Source organism: Penaeus vannamei, chromosome 34 (assembly GCF_042767895.1).
Source record: "Penaeus vannamei isolate JL-2024 chromosome 34, ASM4276789v1, whole genome shotgun sequence".
NCBI classification, from domain to species: domain Eukaryota; kingdom Metazoa; phylum Arthropoda; class Malacostraca; order Decapoda; family Penaeidae; genus Penaeus; species Penaeus vannamei.
This window is the reverse complement of record NC_091582.1, coordinates 6,699,870-6,707,369: the sequence shown is the minus strand read 5'-3', so window position 1 is coordinate 6,707,369 and position 7,500 is coordinate 6,699,870. Positions and strand designations below refer to the sequence as shown.

Genomic DNA, 7,500 nt, shown 5'->3' with positions numbered 1-7,500 from the left:
GACTAGAGCTTTCGTGATATACACAATTGCTGGGGTTGTGAACAGAGTGACGAAAGCTAAAATCCCTTAAGAAGGTAAGTATGTACTAACGTTTTTCTTATAGACTGATTTTTATTGCCAAAACCAGTGAAATAGATACACATAATTCTCTAAACGTAATAACACTGATTATTTAGCGTACCACCCTTGCTGGTTTCTAGCATACTGTATGCAGGGGAGATACCCAAGTTCGGGTATGAAAGATTGATGTCATGGGTAATGTTTCCACTTCATCAACCCAGCTTTTAGATTACTTAAGGCTGAATAATACTGTTACAGAAACAGTGTAATTTTTCCAGAGTAATTGAGATTTGTTCCACCATTATTATTTATGACCGTGAGAAAGGTATAGATACTGGATTTGTTTTTTCTTAGCATATTATTTCTCTCATCTCAACTTAACATGACTTAGTAATAGTAAGCTATTTGAAAAAAATAAAAAAATAAAATTGATCATAATGTCCATGGCCGAAGAGTCTGGTGCTTATCAAAGGCTAGTAAACCTGGGTTAGATAAGCTCAGACAGGATAAGGCTTGGACTATTCTCTTTTTTGATGATATATTCTATGTATGTTGGTTATTATTATCATTGTTGATAATGATGATAATATCATTATTGTTATTATTGTTATTATTATTATTATTATAATTATTATCATTATTATTATCATGATCATTTTTATTATTATTTTTATTATTATTATTATTATTATTATTATTATTATTAGTAGTAGTAGTAGTAGTAGTAGTAGTAGTAGTAGTAGGAGTCGTGCTATTATTATTATTATTATTATTATTATTATTATTATTATTATTATTATTATTATTATTATTATTATTATTATTATTATTATTATTATTATTATCCTTTTTGTTATTATTATGATTGTGATTATGATTATGATTATGGACATTACAATTATGATTATGATTATTATAATGAGGATGATGATTGAGTTTGAGTTGATATTGATTCAATGTCTTCTAGGTAGATGCTGAAGAGGAGTTTCATAGTGAAGGCCAAACTTGTGCACAGCTGAAGGACTAGATCGAAATACAGCGCCTTACAGGACAAATCAATATGAATGGGGATTTGCTAATCAACGTATCATTAGTATTATTTGATTTCGTCTTGGAGTGATAAGTAGAGGAGGAAGTTGCTGATAATCTTGCCCTTAATTGGGAGTCTGCTGTCTATGTTAGTTTGCATTGTGAGTATTTGATGGTATGATACTGCATTTTAATTTTCAGTGCATCTTGTATTGGTTTGATTATGTGATACTGTTCTCTCTCTCTCTCTCTCTCTCTCTCTCTCTCTCTCTCTCTCTCTCTCTCTCTCTCTCTCTCTCTCTCTCTCTCTCTCTCTCTCTCTCTTTCTCTCTCTTTCTCTGTCTCTCTCTCTCTGTGTGTCTGTCCCCCCCTCTCTCTCTCTCTCTCTCTCTCTCTCGCTCTCTCGCTCTCTCGCTCTCTCTCGCTCTCTCTCGCTCTCTCGCTCTCTCGCTCTCTCTCGCCCTCTCGCCGTCTCGTCCTCTTGCCCTCTCGCCCTCTCGCCCTCTCGCCCTCTCTCTCGCTCTCTCTCTCTCGCTCTCTCTCTCTCGCTCTCTCTCTCTCGCTCTCTCTCTCTCGCTCTCTCTCTCTCGCTCTCTCTCTCTCCTTCCTCTCTCTCTCTCTCTCTTTCTCTCTCTCTCTCTCTCTCTCTCTCTCTCTCTCTCTCTCTCTCTCTCTCTCTCTCTCTCTCTCTCTCTCTCTCTCTCTCTCTCTCTCTCTCTCTCTCTCTCTCTCTCTCTCTCTCTCTCTCTCCTTTATAGTAGGTTTAAAGTAATTGACTTTCTTATAGTATATGACTTAATTTTACCATGTGAGGGCTGGATTGGGTGACATTTTGCTTTGATTCATTATACCTTGTAAATCATGAGTTTTTTTTAACCCTGTAATTACTGTATTTCTTTCTTGTATCTTGTAAGTAGGTTTCTGTTTGAAGTTTGTTATTAAATTTGATTCAGTGTTTTCCTGATAGAACAGCACATATCAGTATTGTTGTTAGGTCTGCATTTGAAATTTATGTGTATATAGTATCTTGTGGGTTACTAATTTCAATTGGTCACATGTTAAAACATTTGTAAAACAGTTTTGATATGTTGTGTCATTTGAAAAATATTTGTTAGTAAAAAGATTGCTTATTTCAGGTGAATGCCAGTGGTTTAGTCTACCATTAGAGTATATTCTAGCTGGCATGCCTCAGGCCCTGACAAGAGGCTTCCCCACCCTGATAATGGGCTGCAGTGCACTTGTATTGGAAGCAGGTGAGAAAGTAATTAGATGTTCCCTTATGGGGGGATCAAAGATACAAAATGCAACTTTTCTAAAGGATAAAGCTTCTAGAGGCCACCCTGGTTCAAAAGGATCCAGTAGAGGTTGTCTGTTCTCATCCCAGCATTGGATTAGCAATGCCAAAATCAAAGACCCACAAAAGCAATACCTTAGCCCAAATAGGAAAGTTACAAGTGTAAAAGAGGATCATTTTATCAGCTTAGAAGTTTCTGATGTAACATACAGTCCAGAAAATATGTGCAAAGTTAGTGCAGATGGCAAGTGCAAGTGGCTGAAAGTGCCAGCTGAGGCTTTCTCAACCACAGACAGTGAGAAGAAGGGCATTCAGTCAGGCAAGGGCAGCACTGGCAAAACCAATATCCCAAACAGTGGAGTCACAAACATAAAGTAGGATCAGACAATCAATTCTGAAACTTCTAAACTAGCAGTCAGTCCAGAAAATGTGGTCAAGGACCTTTTAGATGTTGATAATTTGAAGAAAATTACAAATTGTGGTACAAAATTTTGTCACTTATGTTAGCCACAAGCTTTTTTTGTGAGTTTTGCAATAATTTTTATCACTGTGTTATAAATTGTTTTATTGACATTATAAGTAACTAATTATATGTAAAAGATTTTTCTCTTTTATTTTATTTAATCACCTAGTTGTCTACACTATACAGCTTTAGATTTTGAAAGCTATCCACAGTTATTACAAATTCTTGTTCCAGTTCTCATTGGTGCTGGTAACTTCTATACATGGAACAAATTTGGATGGACCATTGACCGTTACATCTCGTATGGCATGGCAGAAGTTCTTGCTAGTGGTTTAGGTGAGTTCACTGTGAACTGTGTTTCTTAAGTAGCATCAATTATATAATCATCAGAACACAACCATCCGTAACTGCCTTTTATAACAACTTGTCTGGTTTTGTTTGCTTTTGTCAAAACAAAGACCATTTGGTATTGAATTTTAATGAGAATATTTGTGAATCACATATTTATGTTCTTAACTCAGGAATATAATATGGCACACAATTTTAGGTCTTATATCATAACATTTATTTACTGACAGATAGGAATTTTATAAGAATAAAGCTCATTTACCAAACAGGAGACAGTAAGACTTCAAATGTTCTTCCATCCACACCCATCCACGCACCCTTTCATCGCCACACCCATTCCTCCACACAAATAAATCAAAATGCATATGTATCCCCACTTATGACTATCTTCCCACACCAACCTATCCACACACACACACACACACCCTCGCCCCAATACCCATACCCATCCCCACACACCTGCATGTGCCACGTGTGTGTGCCCTGCTACCTCTGTCAAGTACAAGCTGTAATTGATGTTGCTCTGATGGGATTTGTGGGGTGGTTATTTAAATTGATTGGCCTCATTAGCCTTGCAATACATCCGTGCGGTATTCGAGGAATGGCATTGCCGTTATGGATATCATATTGTTGATATTTCCGAGAATTTTCCCCCCCGCTTTTCTTTGTTTCTTCATTATATTCTTTCTGTTTCTTTGTTTCTTTTCCCTCAACTTAGCTGTCTTTCTTTTTTTTCTCTTTCCTCCTCCTTTTTTCTGTGTTTTCTCTTGCATTTGTTTTGTTTATCTGTTTTATTTGTTTATTTTATCCTCCCATTGTTGTTGTTCATTTTACAGTTCCTCTTATTCTTTTCCTTCCTTTTTGTTATTCATTTCCTTATTTTATTTTATATTATACCAGTTTCATATGCCTGTTGTGGCATCTTTGAAGTATTATGAATTCTCTCTCTATTTCTTAGAAGATTTGTTTTGTTTTAAGGTTATCTTTTAGCAGCTATGATATCTAGTGCCTATTGTTTTGAATTATGGATTTTTTATTTCTTAAGTAGTCCTCTTGGGTTTAAATGTATATACATACACACATATTTATTTGTTTTTTTGTTAATATCATCCTTCATTATTAACAGTTTCTAGTTATAATTAGTTTCTTAAAATGTCTAAGTTGCATTAGTGTTACTGGTAATTATTAATATTATTTTGCAATCTCACAAAAATATTTATGCAAAGAAGGAAATCAATTGCTCATAGTAAATTATTGTTTGAATTTCTAGGCTCATATGTGAACTGCCATGGATGATTATTTTTTATTATCTACAATGAGCATAATTATTTCTTCAGAACGTTGGGCATAATTTTTTCCAATAAGGTCTCATGGGAGTCTATCAACCCACTTGTCTCTTTCCCTCTGTACATTTCTATGTTTTGTAGCACTGTGAATCTTTTACTGAAGGACAGTCTACCTCATGAGCTCCATAGTTTTGATGATTACAAATGTTATTTTTCTGTGAGTTTTTCATGCTTTGTGTGTTAAAAGATTTTTTTTTCTTTTCTGCTTGTAGCCATGAAGAAATATGTGTTTATAGGTGCTGTTTTAAAGCAAAGAATGTTTAATGATGGTATTCTGATGTATGGTGAATTTAGTGTATAAAAATAAAAAAGAAAAGAGAGGTCTAAGGGCAGTGCCCTGGTGTAGGGCAAAACCCCTGGAAGCTTCTGGATTTTACCAGTTTTTAAGAGACAACTCATTAATTTCTGCACTAGAATGTCAGACAATTTAATTTAGATAATACTTGACATTATGGTTATTTCAATTTGAATACCAGACTCAGTTGTAACTGCCCTCTCAGTGTTCTCAACAATTGAGTAACTAAGGAATTGCACTCTGTTTATTTACAGGGAATGTCCTTGAAAGTTGAGGAGTGGGAGGCAAAAGTTGGGTCCTTCATTTATATTTCAACCACACTGACACCAACACCTATGGTTATTATTAAGTACTTTTTTTCTTCTTCTTATTATTATCATTATCATTATCATTAGAAGTGCTGTTTTTATTAATCATCATTATTATCATTATCATTAGGGTTGGGGATGTTCTCATCTATCTCCCAAACAGTATAACATCACTTCATATCTCACCTGAAATCATAAGATATGCACTTTCCTCATACGCCAAAGTAGGGATCATGAAGTCTTGGATAAACTCGTTTATTGTAGGGTTTGTAGAAAGTCACATCTATGTCTTCTCTTTATTGTTGCTAAGCCATAAGAGGTTACATACATCTCCGCTAGGGCATACATTTTACCGGTCATAGAAAACGGATTGCGTCGTTAGATGGGTATCACAAACATGATAAATGTTAGTCACTTTATACATAGGAACTTTATAGAGTTAATAACAGATATCATTTAGTGTATGTTAATACATAACAATTAGAAGTACCCTTCTCTCTGTTAACCATATTTCCACAGATGTACCCTGGCCATGTGGAGGGGTAAGTTGCATGAAGCCCAGTATTTAGGGTTCATAATGATCTTTTCATTGCATTATATTCAAAGCCTCATGTGTATTAGTGTTTACTTTTTCTTTTTCTTCATATATGTTTGAATAACGGGCACAAATTATATTTTATATGGATGTTCTGACAAAATTGTTTTATTTTTTTCTTGGTATATTTTTGTATATTCTGTTGCAGGCTAAGAAGTAACACTGATTCCTACATTGAGTTCTGCAGGTTCCTCTTTCTATAAGCATCTCTTGCCATAAGATCAATTAATTTGTGATCAGTTGATTGAGCTGTATTGGCATTCTGTTACTGTATTAATTATGGCCACTAAGCATGAGAATGAGCCTATTAATGCCCAAGGCAGAGGGCAAATACGGAGCCATACATAGGAAGTGGAGCATTGCATCTTAAAATGTTTTTGTGATGGGCATGAAATGAACAACATTACACACTGCAATGACCCTTACAGTTGAAAGTGATTGATAATAATTTTTTACTTGTGTGTCTGTCCATATTCTTTTCATTTCGCATTTATTCATTGATTCTCTTTGTCTTAAGTAATTTTGTTTTATTTGAATAATTATTACAGATAAAAGCTCTTGAGTTAATTGGAGAACTCTTTTATGACTGATTATATATATCACCAATAAACCCATTTTAAAATTCCATTTGTGCATAATGGATATCTTTAAACCTAATTTTGATCATATAGCAAGGGACACCGAAATACATGTCATCTCTTCTTTTTTCTTTTATATTGACTGCAGTTCCTGTGATATTGTGAATTTTGTGATTCATGTTCTGAAATCTACTCAGGTGAGTCTTTATGGTTCTTTTAGCACAACTTATTTTGTGTTGGTGATTTGTAATTCACAGTTGATTTGTACCAATGTAGTTGTGATAAATAAACCATTTATAAAGAAAGTTCATTTCTGTGAAGATATCCCCACTTCTGAAATATTATTTGATTCCATTCAAAGAGAAGAAGTCTATAAGTAATTGATTATACAAGCAATATGAATCATATTTCCCAAGAGGGTCAAAATGTGACAAAAAATGACGTTCCTTATGAAGGTTTTGAAAGTTTTATCATATTGCTACCACCCAGAATCTTCTAATCATGTTTATGAGGAAGAAAGTTAAATTTTAGATCTAAAGTAAAAAAAAAGTAAAAAAAAACATTTAAAATTATGTAAAATATGTTTTTGCTCAGTTAAAATTCAAATTTGTTCTTTATATGAATTTTGAATGTTTTAATTATTTTATATTGTAAGTAATACTTAGGAAGACATCCATGTATAAGACGTCATGAAATTGTATTTAAATAGAGGAAGTGTACAAGTAGTACTCAAGTAGCCATGTTTCAATATATGATTGCTATTAATTATAGTTTTATGATTGAATGCAGTTTCCGAAATTAGAGGAATTGAATAAGAAAGTGAACATTATCTTGCTTTACTGAATTCACCGTAGAATGCAGTATAAGAATTAATTTTTTTAGAATCATGAACTAGCTTTATATTCAACTATTAAGTTTATGTATTGTGCAACTGAGTACCATTACAGTTTATCAAACAGCAGATCTGAGACGTTTCAGAACAAATGTTTTGATAAATTAGCTGAAAAGAACATATATAATTGAAATTTAATGATTCTTCATTTCTACTTCTAGTAAATAATTTGTTTTTTTATGCATCCATTTTATTTATTTTTTTTATTTAACAAAAATGAATGTATTGATATTATCAATTCCTAGAAATTGTTTATTGAACTTTTCCACTGCATAATTATGTTATCTTCATT

General features: G+C 33.5%; 1 long non-coding RNA gene across 1 annotated transcript; it reads left to right on the top strand.

Annotated features, from left to right (window-relative positions):
• The first annotated feature begins 1,114 nt into the window (after window positions 1–1,114).
• LOC138859278 (uncharacterized) lies at window positions 1,115–3,218 on the top strand. The gene is made up of 3 exons (XR_011398116.1): window positions 1,115–1,250; window positions 2,226–2,342; window positions 3,081–3,218. It is a non-coding gene; the product is annotated as an uncharacterized lncRNA (long non-coding RNA).
• The last annotated feature ends 4,282 nt before the right edge of the window (window positions 3,219–7,500 follow it).